The 20,975-nt window shown below is 40.2% G+C and overlaps 1 protein-coding gene across 2 annotated transcripts in view; it reads left to right on the forward strand.

The window, feature by feature from the left end:
* LOC119647289 overlaps positions 1 to 20,975 on the forward strand; it is a 751,009-nt gene that overhangs the window by 101,141 nt on the left and 628,893 nt on the right. For both annotated transcript variants that reach the window (XM_038048193.1, XM_038048194.1), the window contains exon 3: positions 6,274 to 6,292. The gene's annotated coding sequence lies outside the window, so the exon portion shown is untranslated. The remainder of the gene's footprint in view (positions 1 to 6,273; positions 6,293 to 20,975) is intronic.

Here is a 20,975-nt window from a genome sequence, read left to right on the forward strand (position 1 = left end):
ATTGATTTGTTACAATTCTCTTATAATGCCTGCTACTTTTCTTTAATGTGCACTTGGATGGGACTATACTTAAGTGGTGGCAGACGTAGATGGGTTGATTATCTAATCATTTCTTGTTTCCTGGGTCATTTGGACAAAGTCCGCAACTTGATGGGAGAGCAAGAAGGTGTCACCAGTGTACTTACGGTATTTGGGTTGGTTTAGGAATCATCCCATCGTCCATTGAATTCTTGACAACACCAAAGAGTATCGAGGATAAAATATAATTTTATCGGACTCAATTTTAGACTTGAAATTTCTCCGGCCGATCGTTGAAAAAACAAATTGCACAGAGAGAGATTACAGAGAGGTAATGATTTGCGTTTGATAATCGATAATGTTTTACATAAAAATAGGGAAATATATGCGATAACGTTACTAGCTTTGTCCAGCCATCTCGTTGTATAGTCCAGGCGATAATAGAATAGCTTAATCCACTGATAATATCAATGAACAGGTTTATGCATACCATATTAATCGACTCGAACATACGTTTCTTACATTCAACCAAAAAACGGGTAGGAATATATGAATATACATGTGCAGGCATTCTCAAATTGTGTTGCATTTTCAATGAACATGGCATTCATATCCCGCAATATGCTCAAAACTTGGGTATTTTTAAAACCCACTCTTTCTGAAATGTTGGGGTACAATAAATGTGTTCGCCATAAGGTCAAATAGTCATGGCTTCAGTAACATTTCATATATATATGTAGTATATCGTTAAATATCATGTTGACATTTAGATGCAGACACCCTTCTGTACATGCATTACATGCAATACATCCTGCGCCGACAATGTTTAAGTTTCCAGATAGCATTGACGCCAAGCCAATATCTGGGCACATCTCCTTGGCAAAATTAAGGCCAACTTGTGTTGATGGCTGACAAATAGTGTAATTAGCCTGGTTCCTTGGGATGCATTCTATGGCTTTTGGCACTTAGTTAAATATTCTCGTTGTTGTCACTTTATGAATATTCAGTGTGCCGACAAAAGAAGAGTTTCATGTCTGGTAATTGCATCACTATTTGAGTCCTTCGAAGACTGAACTTATTAGCGTTGTCCTGACCTGTTTTTTATGTTATCATGGAAGAAGTTATTACATCCTACAAAATGGAGATTCAATGTTCGAAACCATTCCCAAATTGAAGTCCTGTGTTTTATGTCCATGATGATTTTGGAAACTAGTTCACGAAGATTCATGCGGTTAGCCGCACTTTGCATTTTTAATGGTTACGATAAGAAACTGTTATATGCGAGGGAATATATAATAGAAACTTGCGCACAGTATAGGATGATTTCAAAGAATATACATAAATTGAGAAGGATGTGGCCCCTCGTAAAAGTTTGTAATACTCTTCTGCTAACAAGAGGCAATGCTCTTTTTAAGCTGGAATTTTATCGTGGATCTATCATAACTATTAGTATCAATATTAAGACGCTAATGCTAACAACACAAGTTGATCTAATTTATAATATCTCTAGGTTTGTTAATTACTTTTTAACAAGATATACAACTGACTTCCGAAATTCGAGTGAGGAAACGTCATGGCGGATGTATAGTGTTCGCGGCTTTCCGACACGTGAAATATTTCATTTACCTTGTCTAGTGACGATCTAACCATTTTTCCCACTTTTTAGTACCACTACTTCCAATTTTCTAATTCCCATCCAGTCATTCACTTGTATGAAATATTTAATTTACAAACTGATCAATTTGATTTTCGCTTTTATCCTTTATCAATTAAAATAAAGTCTGGAAAAAGGGTAAATTGGAACCTTTTAGCCACAGAAGCTTGTGAAATTGTCTGTCTTACCAAGTAAAAAGAAGCGGAACGAGTTTAGTACTGAACAATCTTAATCGAGGTTTCTGGAAGCGTTTTGACTAATTGAATTAGTCTGGAGCTGGAGAGGAGAGCGGCCGGCTACCTGTCAATGGGTGACTGCGAAGGAGGCTGGAAGGCACATTAGAACGGGCAGTGCATTCTCCGTCTACCACGTAACTATTATCCTGACCCATGCGTATAGTTCCTTTCCACATAGGAAAAAGACCAAAATTGATTAATGATGCTGCTCACAACGAAGTAGTAGGCTGACATTTGTAGAGAACGGATGTGTCTACAAATTAATATAATTAATAAGAAGAATTTAAAATTTAAATTAAATTAACTGTTATCAATAATATAAAAAGATATTTACATTACTTAATTAATAAAATATAATTTAAAACTTAATTAAAACTAGCTCATTTTTAAGGTTTTGTATAAACACAAAACCTTATTAAAATCGGTTTACCGTCTGTCTGTCTGTCTGTCTGTCCGTCTGTCTGTCTGTCTGTCTGTCTGTCTGCCTGTCCGTCACACGCATTTTTCTCGGAAACGGTTATAGCGATTGACACCAAATTTGCTAAAAAGGTGGGAACTGTGAACGCTCACGCATACAGTGAGCTACATCCTCTTACGTCGAATTTAAGGGGGAGTCCCCATACATGCAAAAGGGGGGTGTAATTTTTTTTTTCATCAAATATAGTCATGTGGGGTATCAAATTAAAGGTCTCAGTTAGTACTTTTCGAAAACGGTCTTAGTTCTGACATTTGTTGGAAAGGTGGGAAGTGCGGGGGGTTGAAAGTGGCCATTCCTTTACGGGGGCCATTCTCAGAAACTACCCAACCGAAAAATCTGAAAAAAATCAAGAGGCTGCCACTATATGGTGCCTGGGCTCTGAAATACCTTCCACACTGATATCTGCACAAATAAAGTTAATAATAGTATATTACTATAATTTTTAGTAATTCGCTGCAAAACCCCCCTTAAGTTCATGCTAGGACCACGAAATTTCGCAACAATATAGGGTGTAACATGGAGCATGACGTTACCAAGTTTGGTGGAAATCGCACTATTGCTAACAAAGTTATAATACGTCAAAGTTGTCGCTTCTTTGCAAATTCAAGGCTATAAATGTCAATATCATCCGAAAGTGGATATTCTCACATAATATTGTATATGCATATATTACGTGCTACGTACTAAGAAATGCACAAAACCTTTCGTACCTGAAGCGTCCAGCCAGATGAACACCATCCTCAATAAAATATTAACCATGTGTCAGCATGTGCAGCATACGCTACACGTACACAATACAAAAGTACAGTATACAGTATAACAGAATATTTACACAAACACCATGCCCGTTGCTAGGTCTGCAGTCGCAGCGGTATCAGTGGATGGTCTCCGGATCATCGCGATTAATGTGAATTAAATCGTAGGAATTCACCGAAGAGCGGAGCTCCTCGATTTCGCTGCCAGGTAACAGCCTGACATTGTCTTGATTTCAAAAACCCACCTCAGTCCGAGGCATTCGATAACATTCAAAGATTTTGAATTCGTGAGGAACGATAGACGAAATTATGATGGTGAAGTGGTACCGGAATACTTGTGGGTCGCCATTATCGTTTCAGGCATATTAATAGGCTTCAATTTGAAACCTTTCAATGTATCGAAGTCTCTTGTATTCTGTTTTCACTATCTAGAGGAGGGAATTTATACATTCTGTTAATTTACTTGAATGCTAAGCATACATCGTGACTAAACGCCACAAACAATCACAGAGGGGTATTCCTTAAATCTTGGATAGAGCAATACCTATCTGGACTCTACCTTCCAATAGCGACCATAACGCTATCCTTATTGAACTTCTGTTTGATAGACGAAGAGTTCGCCTTCTGCCGATGGACAGTGACGTCCACGAACTGAACTTTAAACAAACAGATTGGAAGAAATTCCAAGAGAGGTTTATTCGGGGATATCGAGAGGAATGCCCAATTTTCACGACAGGCTTCATTCCTCCAGAAGCGTTCGTGTATCTTAACAGCAATGGTCTAATTCTTGATTCTGCCGGTGATCCGGTTATGTATCATATACATAGGCGGGTCACGGACAAAAGGATAGAACATGACTTGAACTTGACTGTGGGGGCTCCAAAATTCGCCTGAAGATACTCCAGAGCAAGAGGAATTGATATCACGTGGGATGAAAAAGAGAAATCTTAGTACGGATGGTTTCGGAATGGCAACTAGCAGCGGCCGTGCCCAGTTCTGCCATTTGTCTCATGGGGGACTATGTAAATAATATAACTATTATACGGGTGTTGTTTTCACCTCCGGTGCTTATGAACTAGATATTTTATTAGGAAATTAGTTCGGATTCATTTCCATATGTATTTCATAAATGATAAAACGTTATAAATTCAGACTAAAAAAATAATGAAAAGAAACAAAAACAAGTCGGGAAACCGAAAGCTAGACTTTTCAAGTATGAAAGATTTGTTTGTTTCTTCAGTTAGTAGCCCGTAATCTATATGTATATCCAGTATATCAAACTACTCAGTTTAGTATGATATTTAGTATTTTTGGTTGCAGTAAATTCACACGCAAAAGACAACTTGGAGTTATTGTAACTTTATTAATAATAGCACGGGTTTGATCAAATTTGGGGATATATAACCATAGATTGTAACTCTAGGATAAACTTAAGGGGGCTGTGTAATCAATTTTCTCAAAAATATAGAAATATACTATTATTAACTTAATTTTAGTAGAAATCAATATGGAGACAATTCCTACCTTTCATCTTTTTCATATGCGACGATAAAAAGTTCGAAGCCAAGAGTGAAAGCAACATTGAGCCTAGCGTGTTGGAGGAATCTATAATCATTTAGTTTTAATTCTGGATTGCGACGATCTTAAAACACTGAGAAGACACTATCCTCCCCTCTGCGTTAAGCAGGCACGATCGACGTTCATGGGGAGAAACTTCGAAATAATTTCGCACTTCCGCAACCACCGTCTGCATATGCTTAAACTTAATACTTCGTTGGTACATTATCATCGATGTACGCGCGTGCAGGCGAAATATGAATGAAATCGCGGCCGCCACTGCGCAACACCCATAAATGCTTCTTCGTTCCGCTATTCTGATTTATCGTCGACGTCGTAAGTATCCGATCTTGAGCAAAACCTCCACCTTACTCTAGTCTACATTTCCTTAAAAGACCAAAAACGTTATCTCCCTTTTTTCACACTTGGTGGATTCGCCTTCTCCGATCGCGTATTCCTGTCTTCCGACCCGGAATGGCTGCCGTTGTTGCCGGAAGCGTCTATTTGTTTTTCTTCATATTTACTACCCTTTCAAGCGGCTAAGAAAACACCTAATCACTTTGGTTCTTAGGAAAATTTGGATCCAAGATGTGCCCCAAGCAAATACAAACCGCTAATTCCAAAATACTGTATAAAATTATAATGTAATAATACTATATTATCTACATCGAAAGACTATATTTTAAACCTTTATATTCATTATAAATTTAAATTTATTCAGCTGTTTCACTATTCTTTCTCCTCGAACCACTAAACTTCAATAACGCGTCCATCTAATCAACCGGTCCCTGGTCCCGCTAATCACGTGCATAAATGCATTTTCATTCACCACAGCCAGATTAACCGTTAGGCCTGCACTCCGAAATATATGAACCGGTCAAGTTTGAATGCAAGGTCCTTGTTCCCTTTTGACCGGTCATGTAATGTTGGAAGATTTTTATTATATACTAATTGACAATTTGATATATAAATACGTAAATGAGTTTTAGAAATTTTAGGGAAAGATGATAGGTGGTAGGCTTCAATAAATTAAGTGAAGTGATTAATTTTTAAAATTTTAAACGGTTGATGCAAACGAATGTCGGGGAGGAAAAAAGGATGTAGGGAGAAGTTTATTGGGAATGGTAAGGGGTGTTAAAATGGAAGAAAAGGGGAAAATATTACATATTAGAAACTGCATTCCAAGAAAACACTGCTCCTGTCACAAAGACGAAGATACTACAAACTGTCAAGATGAAGACTTGAGAAAAGATTCATGCAACTTTAGCTCGCGTGTTGATCTTTTAGTGAGTTTATGGGAATTCCTATTTGCGGGCGTTCAGTTTTTCCAATTTTTAGTTCTAGCTTTGCTCAGGATAGTCTTTTGGCCATCGCTCGTCGCTTTTGTGATTACAGATAGCTTTGTACAGTGTTTTTTATCTGCGGCGAATACAAGACTTAGAGGAACATCATAATTAACGTTTTTATCACTTTATAATAGAATGTAATCAAATTTTATTAACCTATGAATGAATGAATACTTTGCTTATTACTCATTTCATTACGACTCTAATAAAGATTTTTTTTTCATTCCAGCTTTCTTTCGTCTTTAGCAGTAAGTATTGTATTTAGAATTTTAATTTGTAAAAACTCAACTAAACTTTGTCTTCGGAATTGCATTTTGATAAACTTAATGCGTATGTAACATCAAACCTGCCTAGTATGGTATCTGATATCTGCTCAAATAAACTTAATAATGGTATATTGCCACCTTTTCGAAATTGAACTGAAACAACTCTTTTGCAGCATAGGAAATAGTATGACGCATAACATCGCAAAGTTTCATGGAAATCCACTTGTTAGTGTTAAATGATAACAAATCAAACTTCTCATTTTCGCATCTGTCGCAAAATGTCACAATTATATAGTTTTGTGTGAAACGAAACTGTATTAAAATCGATTCAATGACTGCCTGTCTGCCACAAGGGATTTACTCAGAAATGGCTAAACCGATTGCCATGAAATTTGGTGAGAGCATCTGGTCTATTTGTCCCTTTACATGCATTGAGTGGCATCATTGTGCGCATTGACTGTTCGCAACTATTACAATAACGCGGAAAATCCTGCAGCCGGTTTCGACAGATGGCCAAACATACCTCTGTATTACCAATTCAATGTAAGGTTCAGTTCCTAAAAACGGTTTTTTAAAATGGATGGGTGACGTAAAGGAACCGCGGAAACTGGAATTGCTTTAGTCTGAACTCTGTATTTCTTTGTTGGAGTATGTTGAGTTCCTCGTTAGCGGGCTGATATGCTGCAAGTTTTGCGTGAACAATTATTGATTACAACTACTCAACACGCGATAATACGTCCGTGACAACGTTATCGAAACGGGATACGAGCTGGATGTCGGTGGTAAACTGCCCGATGCACATATGTAACCAGTAATTCCCGATCATACACTCCGTATTTACGTTTCGCGCTTTAAAAAAAACCCAATCGATTCCAGTTACCCTTAATTCGTAGTTGGAGGGCTGTTCTGACGCTAGCTAGCCAACGGAGCATCAAGTTTCGAATCTACAATCAGCGTTGCCTGTTGCAGTGCCTTGTTGGAAGTTTCACAAGCTGTGGTAGATTTGCAAGTCCAGCTGATTGGTGAACTTCCTTTGATTTTTCCCTGAAGAATCTTTCTGAGTGGTGCCGTTATTGCTTTGGGAATGAATGTCCTGTAAAAACTTAAAATACCCCAGAATGCTGCGAGCTCTTTGACTTTGCTTCATTGCATGTATGACGGAATCGCAGAGTCGCATTGACTTTGGTTGGGAAGGGACGTGGTCCCTCCTTCGAGATTTGCTACAGGGTTTTTAAGTGGCGTACTTTTCGAGTCAAAATGAAGCGACGTATGGAGGTTTAGAAGGAACTTTGTGCTACCCAACTTAAAAGAACACATTCATGCACAAGGAAGAGATAAGTTGATGTCAACGTTACATCACCAGAGATAAAAAGTAAAAATTGAATTGAGCGAATATGGGAGAGTAAATTCTTCGAACTATTTGTACTTCCTGCCATAATACATACATGTCTCTTGCTTACAAATGAAAATAAATAGGGAACATTTAAAAGGTACATGTATCCAAAGTATGTCCTTCCGATAGGGATGTATTATCGGTAACTGATTGTCGCAATAAGTAGAAGAAATCATATTAGTGATTTCTTTCAATTTTCTATTGAAAAATAGCAAAATATTGTGGGGGAGAGTAAATATTGAACTAAGCCTGGTAAATAGAAAGTTCGTTCCTATACACACAACTTCCACGTTGGTGTGCTAGCTCCTGGAAGCATTATAAGGTTCAATTTCTTTTTCGAACGCATTAGGGCATACCGAAGATTTTCTTCATGACTGTACAAACCTGATAGGGATTATGTGCTTCAACGATCCGAAAGCTGGATGACTTACCAAAACTCTGAATCGTTTATTGAATTTCGTAGAATTACGTAGTTGCTGGTCCTAAAAATCCAATTTTCTCCGGCGCTTTGCTTCTCTCTGAGTTTTGAATAAGTGTATACATAGCAGACATACAAGAAGAATCAATGTTTGCAGTACGCTTCATATCTATTCATTTCGCTTCATCCTAGTCCTTGCTCTTGCTCCTCGTAAACACCAAATTGACCTGGTTCCCAGTGTGCAGATGAAATTTTTGGAAAATAATTTGAAACATTCGCGTCACCATCTGCAGCAATATGTGTTTCGTTGCTGTGATACCGTGTTTGGGTTAAATGTGTTATTAGCATTGATTACATGTTTTCCAGCAAGGATTAATGAGAATAAAAGAACCCTCCTTCGTTTCTTACTCCGAAAAATTATCAAGGGATAGGCAATGGGAGCAACGAGAACATTCGTTCATGGTAATTTTTGCCGTGGAACAAGAAAGGTTTCTCAATAAATTTCGGAAAATGTTGGAAGAAAACTTTTTAATCCGTTCTAGACAAAATCACCCATAATTAATTTTTGGAAAAGTTTTTGTAAAACATTTACTTCTTGTTTTTATTGTAACAAAAAACATCTAGGAAATAATATAAATTCAGGGCCTTCTCGGTTAAGCCTGTCTGGCTGAATCGTCGAAGTTAAAGGAAATCGAGGTATAATGTGCTAACCAGCCCAATTAGCTGACCTAATGATATCGATCTTATGTGACAATTTTGTGATGCATTCGAAACTGCATCGGTCTAAAATGTTCCGTGATAATGATAAACTCTTTAATTGGTAACTGCCCAAAGTGTATCTCAACCTGATGTTGGTGTCGAGATTACTGCATTCTCGGTGCCGCTGTCAGCAGAAACGACTACCTAGATATACAAATTGATCAATTGGTGTTCGATATTCGGTCCATTAGATAGATATGAAGATTGCGATGCCAGTCAGAACTTGTTTTTGTTGGTGCTTGTCTTCAGTTCGACTCTACTTGCCTTCTTCTTTAAATGAGAGCCAATTGGCTCAGATCTATGACTCGGTGGGATCTAGCAAATTTCATCACCGTAGTGTGGATATTTGAGGAAACATATCATGTTTATTGAACCCATCCATGTCCTCTGGACAAAACAGCATAAAGAAGTTCACCGATGCTTGCCCTCTCATCTGTATGAAGAATTGTTTGACAGTTTCTCCGAAGTTCTAGCTGACAGGTTCGCTTCCTTCCCCACACTCAACTAACCTATTCATTCTAGCTTTCCAATTCCTTCCAGCAACCGCTACCGCTTTTTCCTTCTACTCTCCTCTTGTATGAATACTCTTTGGACCACACTCTCGATCTCTTCCTTCCAACCTGCCCGCAAGTGAGCTAAACTCAATTTCCAAAACGCCAATTTTGATGGTTTCAGCTTAACCTAAGCTTCAATCGACTATCTAATTCAATCTGCGTTCAAACTATTGATAATCTTCACAACATCCTTCCCTTGTCCCATGTTACGGCTCTTCTCTTCCTCGCTGTCTGTGCTCTCACCCAGCTCGGCTCACCACGGAGATCCGTAGAAACATCCGCCAGAAGCTGCACTATGGAAGCAGTTCCGGATTTTTAGGAATGACGCCGACCTTGCTTATTTCAAGGCTTTGCACTCCACTGTGAAGTATATGATTGAAAAGCGCATAAATGATTATCATCGATGCCTTCCTTGCTCGCGGTTATTTAAAATGGCGTCGGTCCTACACTGACCATTTTGCTGACTCCACTGCTCATCAGTGACTTACTCTCTTCTGGTTTATCTTCCGGGTTTGCTTTTTTGACCAGTATGCCATATATGCCTCTTCTATGTGCAGACTGCACCGAATATCTCGCCATTCCTGTCGTTTATCAACATTTTGTTGCTCATCTTTCAATCTCTGGGAAAGATCATCTCGTCTCATATCATATCATTATTTTATCTAAACGAATCTTGTTTTAAAACTGAATTTGAAAGGAATTGAAAGGATTGTCAACAAGTTTTGTCTAGCAGGATTTTCTTCTTCTACTTGAAATAACCGATGCGCCTTTGTCTGATCTCCTTTACCATTTCTAGAGAGACTGTCTACCGGGATGTCCTTAGTTGCTGCCTTTATCGGCTTCATCGTACTAGATCTTCAACCATGATTTTCTCAAGGCTGTTGTAATTCGCTATAAATGGATACCCGCCGGAGGACGTCATAAAATCCAATTAACTTACCTATACAATTTTAGACGCCTCCGTTTCAACAAAGCAATAAAATATTTATATATATGGCTGTGACCCCTAGGTGGGGTGTAGCGCATCAACCACGATTACGTGCCATCGTTCACGGACCGTTGAGGTAGCTGACCTGTGCGCGAACGAAGTTCTTCGCTCGGGATTGTATTAAGGCAACATGCTCTGATCATAGGTCGTAAAGGAATGTTGGCGAAAGCTTCGAGCTTTTGAGTTACAGTGGGGATCACTTTCCATGTACTACTCCCATATAGTAGCCAGCAGAAAATAGTCTCAACTTGATTTTGGTATTGGGATATCTGTATTTACAGATTTTAAACGGCATTGAAAGCGGATCTAACAGTACCAATGCGTTGAGCGACCCGCAGCTCGGTGCCACTGTTCGCAGAAACCACGCTTCCTAGATATACAAATTGATCTACACTTTCGATGCACTGTTCATTAATACAAACAGGGTGAGTGCGATGACCCGTCAAATTCAAAACTCTGGCTTTATTGGTGTTTATCTTCAGTACTCGCCCATCTTTCCAAATTCAGAACGACTTAGCCAAGGTCCATGACCCAGTGGGAGAGCAAATAGAATGATATCTATTTGTGTATTTATAGTCAAAGTGTTTCAGAAAATATGTCATAATCCATTGAACCCCTCCACGTTCCCCGGAAGGAGGAAAATTTATATCGGTGACAAGATGCAACCCTGGCAAATTCCGCTTTGGACCACAAATTCGTCTGAGATTTTACTTCAACGCAGCACGTGACATTTTTCGCCATCATATGTTACTCTGATAATAGTTATTAATTTTATTAATTTGTCGGGAATGCCCCGCCTTCTGCTCTACGCAGATACACTTACTGTACACACTGTCGAAAGGTTTCTCGAAAACCATGAAGAGCAGGCCAATCTAAACTCCGTGCACTGTACCACAATTATAATATCTCTAGGGTGTTGATTTGGTCAGTGCCGGAGGAACCGGAGCGGAAACCAACCTGCTCTCTGGCTATCAAGTTTTCGAGCTGTTACGTGATCCATTTCAGAATTATTTAACCTATATCTTTGCGACGGCATCGCATGCAGATACCTTTCCAATTGTCACGCTCTAGACGGATGCCCTTCTTTGGAGTCTTAATGATCAACCCCTTCTTCTACCCTCCGGAGAAGTCTCGAATTTCCATTTTCATCCGAGTGGAAGTAGCAGACCGTCAAGACAAGAACCCAGCGGTTTTGCTACATTTGAGTACATTGTCCTCCGAGATGAGTTGGGGGTACAAGGGGTGAAACTTTGCTGGATATGATACCCTAGTAAAGTCGTCCTTCTACCTCTTAAGCTGCTCGTCATCGTGGATGAGAAGTCGACCGTTAGGGACCCTGATAAAACCATCGAAAGGTTTTCGACCACATACAAGTTCTTCCATGATGCGATATACACTTCTGAAATAATTGCGCGGGAATTTCTGCTTCTCTGATCAGCTCAATAACAAATTATCTTGTGTTACGACCCATACTACGTTAAAGTTCGCGGGATTTTGCACGGTATCGGAACTCCTGTGCGACACGCCCGTCACCGCTCGCAACGGTAAATAGTATCCTGAATCCCTTCCGTTCATCGATCTGCTTTCAAAATTCTGCACTCAGCCAGATCAGATGGTCGACGACGTGCGTAACACCCGAGAAAAGGGCATGCGGGTTACTCAGTGTATTTTCTGTCCAATCAGCAACTATCTAGCGACACTTGAATCATACAAGCGGTCTATGTTACACTTGGGGAGTTGCAAACCACCCAGTATTCTGGTTAAAATGGCACTCACGTATGTTAGGTCCGTTACACAACGCAGGTCCCCTCCGGCTAGCTCCGGGAATTCGTCGAGTAGAAGACGTTCTCTCGCATTCATTTTTCGGCTATCTCTTCAAGACCCCACGCGTCAAAACCACTTGCTATGGCTTTCAAACAACGTCCTCTTGCGTCTAGAATTAGAGCACTTAGCATCTGATCGTATTTGGCAAACGTAACACTGGGTGGAGCATTGCAGCTTTATATATCGATATGTTTCACTTTTTTTTCCGACGAATCCATTCTCAGGATGCTCCATTATTGGCTGAAAGGATTGTTCTCCGCAACCGCATAGCGTTGCTTGGCCTTTCTTGGCCCCTGGTTTTTGATCCAAATGCCGCTTTCCTGATTTCAATATAATTATAGCCATATACATGTATCTCCTGCAAATAGCTTGCGAGAGTAGATCCCGCGCCATTTGGAAGTGCTTGAGGTTGGTCTGCGTCAAGCTCATCTACGATTTTTGTTAAGAGCTCCCACTTCTTCGTGCAATGTTTCGATTGTTCACAACCTCTGCGCAGTAAGCAATCTGTGTCAGCTTCACAGTCCTTGCTAATGTGGCCTTCCGTTCCGCATATCCTGCATTAATTCGACCTGTCGTTTGAATTTATGCAAGCCATCGCAATGTAACTAAAGTCAAGGCATATGTGCCTCCTGTTCCCTAAGCTGACACATAGCCCAGTTTATTTTTTATTTTATTGCTGGTAAGCTGATAATGGTGGTTTGTATTCCACTATAAGCTTTCCTTACCGTTTTCACCGCTGATTCTTCTTGTCTAATAAGGTCGAATCGCTTTCCTAAAACCTCATGAACCTTCTCTTTCTTGGTGATGCCATCTATGGCTTTGCAGACTATAATAATTTTCGGCCTACTAACTCTTATGTCGGCTTCCTCTGGCCTTATCTTTCTCCTACCTTTCCTTTTCGAGGCGCCACGTTTCTTCGGGCTTCAATATCTTCCTTCAGAGATCTACCCTCTTTTACCAAAATCGTAACGATATGAGCTTCGCCGGAAGCTTTAGCCATCCTCTTCACCTGTTTCACTTTTTTTCGGAGTTGAGCCTTTTTTTCTCTTCGGGTTTTGCTTCCCTGTTGATTAGTTTAATTGTTCTCGCAGCCTTTTCCCCGGTTTTTCCTCTCTCGTGTTTTGAACGAGCAATAGTAATGTCGCCTGGTTCACTTTTTCGCTTCAAACCTTCACTGCTGTTTCGTGCTGCGCTTCACCCCATTCCAACCGGATGCCTTTTATCATTAGACTTATATTTTGATAAATATTCTGTTCCTTAATAAATTCACAGAGCTCTATGATCTTGTCACCCAGTGCGATGAAAGGCAGGACCTGTGTGGTCGATGGTTTGCTGTGAAAGTTTCACACTCCCTACTAGTGTCAGCGCTTTTAATAGCGAGGGTTTGTGCCCATGTGGGTGGGGCGAAGAATCCAACTTGTTCTGAGCGGCTCCGTCGATGGAGCCAGTTCTGGTCTAGCAGTGATAGATATCGACTCAAAAAACCAGCCGCTGCTGGATTAACGATGTCTCTCAGTATGGAGATATTTTGAAGCCTAGCTGCTATATAGTGGCAGCTTCCTGAAATTTTAAGATTTTTCGTTTGGGTAGTTTCTGAGAATGGGTCCGTGAAAGAAGTGATCACTTTCGACTTCCCGCAGTCCCAAACTTTGAACAGGTGGCAAAACTAAAACTTACCCCACATGACTATATTTAGTGTAAAAAAATCACAGCCCCCTTTTGCATGTATGGGGGCCCGCTTTAAGTTCGGTGTCAATCGCGAAAAATGTTTCCGAAAAAAATGCGTGTGGAACGCCACTTTATCCAGATTGCGTTAATGCGTGAAGCAATCTCATAACGTATAATAGTTTCCCATTGGTTGATAGCGTTGACCCGAGGTATTTAAATCACTCAGTTCTGGGCAGATCGCTACCCCTGACAGTGATTGTGCCTGTTTCATGGGGATCGGTCGTCAAAAATTCAGATTCAATCCGTTCCGTTCCGTTTTTGAACAAGTTGCTCGAGATCATTTTTGCTATCAGATGCTTGGAAAACATCATCTACATAAAGCAGTGTATAGTGCGCTGCACGTTGGATATCCCGTGTGACGGTGTCCATAACAAGATTAAAGAGAAGTGGTGAGAGGGCGCTTCCCTGATGAACACCAACAGAGACATGAAACGGTTTTGATACACCCGCCATACTTCGAACTTTACTTTTCGGATCGTGGTGGAGCAATTGGACCCAGCGCGCGAGTTCTTCAGCCACTAAATGTTGTTGTAAAGCATATCAGAGGAGTTCGTGTAGCACGCGGTCAAAAGTTTTCTCTAGATCCAGAAATGCTATGTAAAGGGGGCGATGCTTCTCATGGTATTTGAATAACCGCGCAGCGTATATTGCGTCAGTAGTTCCGCAGTGTTTGACAAATCCGGCTTGATTCATGGTTATTTCAACGGTTTCGCGAATACGGTTGTCAAGAATGCGTTAAAAATCTTGATGGTATGTGAAAGTAATTGGATGGGACGGTAATTTGAACATTCTGCTGGACTACCTTTCTTTTTCCATATTGGAGCTGTGGTATTTTCTTGCCAGTCAGATGGTGTTCTTCCTTCCTGAGTAACCCGATTAAAGCATTCACTGAGCCACAGCTCTTCGCTTTCCAGAGTTCAGATGCGGTGTCGTTAGGTCCTGTGGCTCTTCCCGATTTCATTCGTTTTATTGCTTCGTCTCAGCGCCAAATATAAGCAATGATTGTGGAAGTGGAGGATGAGCAAATTCCTCAACTGAAATCTGCTCGAAGTATTCTCGCTATCTATCCGTTGCGGCTGGACGGTTGGTAAGCAAAGTACCGTTCTTGTCATTAACGCAACAGAAGTGTTCGATATCCTGTGTACGCTCGTTACGGCTTTTAGCAAGTTGATCTCTCTCGCCATCCCGAGTGTCCAGTTTATTGTACAGATTGTCGTAATGGTTTACTCGGGTGACACTGCTTTCCTTGCTTCCCGGTTCGCATACTTATAAATTTGCATTTTCTTGGTCGGCCTGTCGCGGGACCTGTCACCAAGAGAGATCAGGTAGGATTTAGCATAGTGGAATAACTCCATGACTCCATGACTATACTCTATTTATCTCTTTCCCGGACCTCAACATTTTATTTTTGTTTTACTGAGGATAGTACAAAGTACGTTGCCTCAAACCCTCCTCCTTTACCTGGGCTTGAGACCAGTATACTATGCTAATAGCGCGGCGGAGTTGAAGACTAACTCAACTGTTGCACAAAACTTTATTTTCGGTTAAATCCAGTAGCGATGCATTCTATTACTTTTAATTAATTTTTATGAGACAAATAGAAAGTTTTCTTTCCGAATCTAAGAATTTCACTTTCCTTTTTTGAAGCAATCTGTTATAATATAAGAGCGGTATATCTCATAAGTGTCTGCTCCTTTTATTCTCAAAGTTATCTTAGGGATTAGTACTTCTTCTTTTCGCCTGGGGTAACAAACACGTACTCGAATGTATAATAAGAAATGTTTCAAAACAACTAAAGGGTTTCAAAGCTCCTTTAATAACAGTCGCAAACTGAAATGCATGATTAATATTTAATCTTGAGTATGCTATCCTCCTGTATCTCCAGGACGAGGTCAATGTTGCATATAAGCATTCGGTCACATACTGAAAGTAGGTTCAAAAATTCTTTGCTAATATTTGCGACATCACCCAATACTTATTATAAATTAAATAGATATTCAAAAATTCTCTTTGCTAAGCAAATTTTGACTGTTGAATCTTATTTTACTGCAAGGACATTCCTCCAGTTGAATATGCTGGAAGCGACTCAATATTGAAAGCACGTTTACCAGCAGAGTTTTGAGTGCGCTGCATGATGATAAGTGGCATCGGAGGGAGTTTTCGGGGGCAACTGCGGTGGCAAGAAAGCAATCCCAATGCCACATTTTAATTTCACGTGATGAGATGTTTCCTCTTCAATATATTCCACAAATGTCAGTAGAGTAGAGTTCCTCAATGTGTATGAAGAATAACTGGTATCTCTCTCCAAGCAGAAATGTCTCTGCAAACAGTCGAGGGTAGTGGAACTCTAAAATGGGTCAACGATTTTAGGTGTCAACAAACTGAAGAATGTAAGAAATGCGCTCTCATTATATTTATGCACGTTTATCTCATAGGAATATCTTAATTAGTGCATTTCAGTTCAAGATTATAGAAATAGATTTTTAACTAACTCATTAGAAAGAGGCTTCTAGGGTAAGCATTTACCATACGTGTTTAAATTTAGAGACGGGAACATATGTACCATATACATATTTGTCCCACTTGATACAAACTTTACAGCGTAATTTCGTGAACTGTAAATTTCTACACTTAGTGACATACTGTAAGAAAAGTAAAGAATTGTGAAAATATTCATCATATCTGGAATACCAGAGCACCGAACTTGCAAAAAAGTAAAGTGCCGAGTACTCATTACACACTTATTGCAGAGCTGGAACCATGTTGAAATAACAATTGCTTTAAGATTATGTGATTAGTGTTATATCACATCGGGTGATAATATTGATCCTGATGTGATAAAACACTCTATCTAGCTGTGACAACCTATATGCGCCATTGTGTCGAAGGGTTAGCTACTTTTGTCATATGCATATTAAATCGATCAAATTATACGCTACGAAAATAAAATTTGCTTCTTTTGTGTCCTGGTGAAACAATGTTTCGTTGGAAAAGAATAAACATAGTTCAAAATTGATGATTGTATTTTAAATGAATTCAGAGAAATTAGTAATCGGTTCAAGATTAATCCCAAACTAAGACTAATCCCCAGAAAAATATGAAAAAAATCATGATGATGCCTCTATATGACATCCGGACCCCGAAATACCCTCCATACCGCTCAAATGAAGTTAATAATAGGAAAATAACATATTACTAAAATTTGCTGGGAACCCTCCTTCTTAATCTTAGACCCATTTTTCATTTCTTTCTAAAAACTAGAGGGCAATGGAATTTTTAACTGTGTACAAGCGAAACTGTCATGCGTTCATCCCTCCTTACATAAGGAAACACAAAACCTTTTATATCTTAAGCGTCAAGTTTCCGGTTTCCCGACTTTTTTAAGTTTAGATCATATAATTGGGATTTTGCACCGTGAAAATTTTAAACTTAATTTCATTAATTTAATTGAGTGAGTTTCTGTTTCCTCCGAAGATTCGAATCAGCAGTAAGCCACTAACTCAATGAAATTAAGCCGCACTGCGCTCGAGAATCTGTGATGCTGTTTTTGTTCTCCTCTAGACTTTGTATTTCAACGAAGTTGTTACATTCCTGGATCGAGCACAGGAGTTCTGTAGGATCGGCTTTGAGGTGATTGCATGCTCTGCCGATATCCGCTTCACAAATCTGGTATGGATTCATATTCCTTGTAAGCTGGGCAGACTATGCGAATTGAACATCCTGGAAGACAGCTTACTATTCTCTTGGTGGAATCACTCTCGAGACCATTCAACATCAACAACAGTCTATTATCCGTCCTTTTTAACCTGCCACTGGGAAAATTGATCCGTGCCGCTGAGGTAAATGCGAGACGGACCATCCTCTTTAAGTCTACCTAACTACGGGTCTGCTGACGAGATCGAGATTATGGGATAACTCGAGACGTATAAACTGCTTTTATCCAAACCGAGCAGGCGGTGTTCGGCGCGGAATATTGAGCTATACTTCAAGGAAGGCAAGACGAAATATATGATGGCAACCTGAGCACCAAAAACCAACCAACCAACAACATCAAAATACACTGGTCAAACGAGAATAATAAGGATAGGGGACTACAACTTTGAAATCGTTGATCGGGTTGAAAATCACAACCGATAACAATTACGAGGATGAAATCTGTTCACGGTTGTTGGCTGCCAACATAGCCCATTTTATCTTACAAAAACTGTTTCGCTCAGAACGTCTCACCATAGGGTCAAAGCTCTTACTGTACAAGACCACGATCTTGTCAGTCCAAATGTATTCCTCGGAAACCTGGGTTCTTAGCAACAAAAGTTGCGAACTCTTGGCCGCATTCGAGAGGATAAACCTCCGAAGAATTTTTGACCCCCTACATGAGGAAGGACGATTCCGTAGCCTATATAACTACGAAATCTATGAGCGATACCATGACCGTCTGATTGTGAATAAAATGGCCAAATGCCCCGGCGACTGTGATAGGATGGTTATGAAGAAGGTAAGAGGGAAAACACCACATATGACCCGCCCCCATTTTTGCTCGATATTGTGGTGACGCTGTTCCCCCCGGATAAAGGTGAGTGCAGCAAGCATAAGCAAGCGTTAAATGTCCGAGGAGGAACTTGAGGAGATTTGCCGGAGAATCGGTGATAATTAAGCTTTCCGTTTGGATGCTCTTTCCAAAAGACCCGTTAAACTCGCTGTTAAAACCATATCCGACAGGTTGACCAACGTATTTGAAGCATGCGTGGTAGAAGGAGTTTCCTCCGCTGGGTGGGAAAGGCAAAAACTAGTTTTGCTTTCGAAGCCCAATAAGCAACCGGGGCATCCATCATCATGCCCCCTGATTGTCCATTACGACAAGGTATGCAAAATGCTCGAAAGGGTCATCTACAGTAGACTTCTCCCTACCATAAGGATGGCCCATGGGAGCAACATTTTAGATTCCGACAAGCCCATTTAACGACGCCATAGATTCGGTTTGGAGGCTGGCTCGAGATGCGATGTCGTCTAATAAATGCTGTGCCGTGGCAATGTTAGACGTCAAAAATGCACTCAACTGAGCCAGTTGCCCTTGTACTTCTCGTGCCAAAAGAAGCCACGATAATGGTTTCACAAATGATCTAGCGTGGTGGTCGTCGCAAAATAATATGTCAGCGAGAAAGCGGCAGCTATCAGCATATTGGTAGTGCGGATGATGTCTAACACTGAAGGAGAACGAGACACTGTCGCAGATTACTCGACGCTATTATACGCCGCACCAGTTTGGGAGGAAGCACTAGCGTGTGAGAACAATCGGAGGAGAGTAAACATGACTTACAGCTTAGTGGCGCTAAAGGTGTGCAGCGCCTTCAGAAAAACCTGAATCGAGGCAGCGTGTGCTATCGCGGGAATGATTCCGATGGACATTCTGTCAAGTGAGACTCACTGTCTGTACGCGAAAAGGAGAATGAATCCTCATGAAATGGATGCAGAATACCGAAAGGCAGAAACACGGGAGACGCTGCGAAAATTGCAACGGTGGGATGAATCTCAGAGTGGTGGCTGGACCCACACTTGGATTCCCCATATCTAGTAATAGATTCAACGACGACACGGCGAAATTAACTACCATCTGATCCCATTTCTCCACCAATTCAGAATTGATGATTCTCCCTCCTACCCTGAATGTGGTTGCTTGAAGACCCGTAGCATTGTTATGCTCTACTATCCACGATTTTACATGAGAGAGCGGGAGCCTGGAAGACTCTTCGTAAGTTAGCAATAGCCATCAGAACATCCTCGGGGTCGGGGTCTGAAGTCGCAGAGAATCTGATGTACGGTGAACTGAGCAATCAAGCGGAGAGCACAAAATAAATGATAAGCTTTGGCTTATCCCAAAAAAAACTTCATTTTCTTTATATATTTATTATTCAATTCAATTATAATAACTTTTTTGCAAACAGTAATAATGAAACGGCGGTGGTCTTTGCAATCAAAACTGTAATTACCATCAAATGAACATATTCTCATGAAATATGCTTAGTTGAGAAAATGATTCTTCATTAGAAGATGCAGCTAGACTGATATACGAAACTGCAAAATAATATTTCATTAGAAAATGCAGTTAAACTGATATAAAAAACTTATCAGCCAGTTCTTGCCATTCTGGTTAAGGAAATATGATTCTTTCTGCGGAATCATATTTTCTGGATTTTTAGTTGGTTGATGGGAATGTTGTGATAACATAACTCGTAAGGAGGGCACGAAGAATGGAAGGCTTGGTCGCGCAATCCTCCCCGCGCAGTAATACTTTGCGGCGGTTCCACAAAAAAGGAAGAGGGAGAAATCGCGGGTGGTTTTAGTGGAAGAGAAACCCACACACTGTTGCAACCTTTTGCCTTTCTAAGAATTACGCCTCCATTCAAAAAAAAAAAAAACAAACAGACAGTCAGACAGTAGACAGATTTTAATTAGGTTTTGTTTGAAAAAATCGGAATGAGAACACGGTGTATGGCGCTAGTTGCTTTTATGATTAATTTTGAATAAACAATATACGAGTAGCAATTATTCTCCCAAAATATGTTTAGAATACGTAGATGTCACATGTTACTATCATGGTGCGCCGGCTGACCCTCGAATATGGAATCATGAGTCGGGTGTATCGCGTCAACCACACATATGCACCATCCTTGGCGGTTCGCTGAAATGCGCTTCAGTTCTCCCCAGAACTTCCCGAGATGCAAACACTTCTCCTCTACTATTCTGCGTCAAATGCTTCTTCACTGAACCACTCGTCGCCATCTTGAGGGGGTGGATTGCATTATGAGATTGGTCTTTTCCATTTCTTCTGGCAAATCAGGAAAATCTTTTGATTCATGAATAGCCATCCGATATGAAAAGAATTGAACCTGGTGATCAATAATATTCCTGAATAGGAGTCATCAATGCATGATATCTTTCATTTCATTTATACTGGCATTCATGCTTTGTACTCAAAATGCGTCATCACGCAATTCAAGCTA

The sequence above is a fragment of the Hermetia illucens genome, chromosome 1, assembly GCF_905115235.1.
Source record: "Hermetia illucens chromosome 1, iHerIll2.2.curated.20191125, whole genome shotgun sequence".
Lineage (NCBI taxonomy): Eukaryota > Metazoa > Arthropoda > Insecta > Diptera > Stratiomyidae > Hermetia > Hermetia illucens.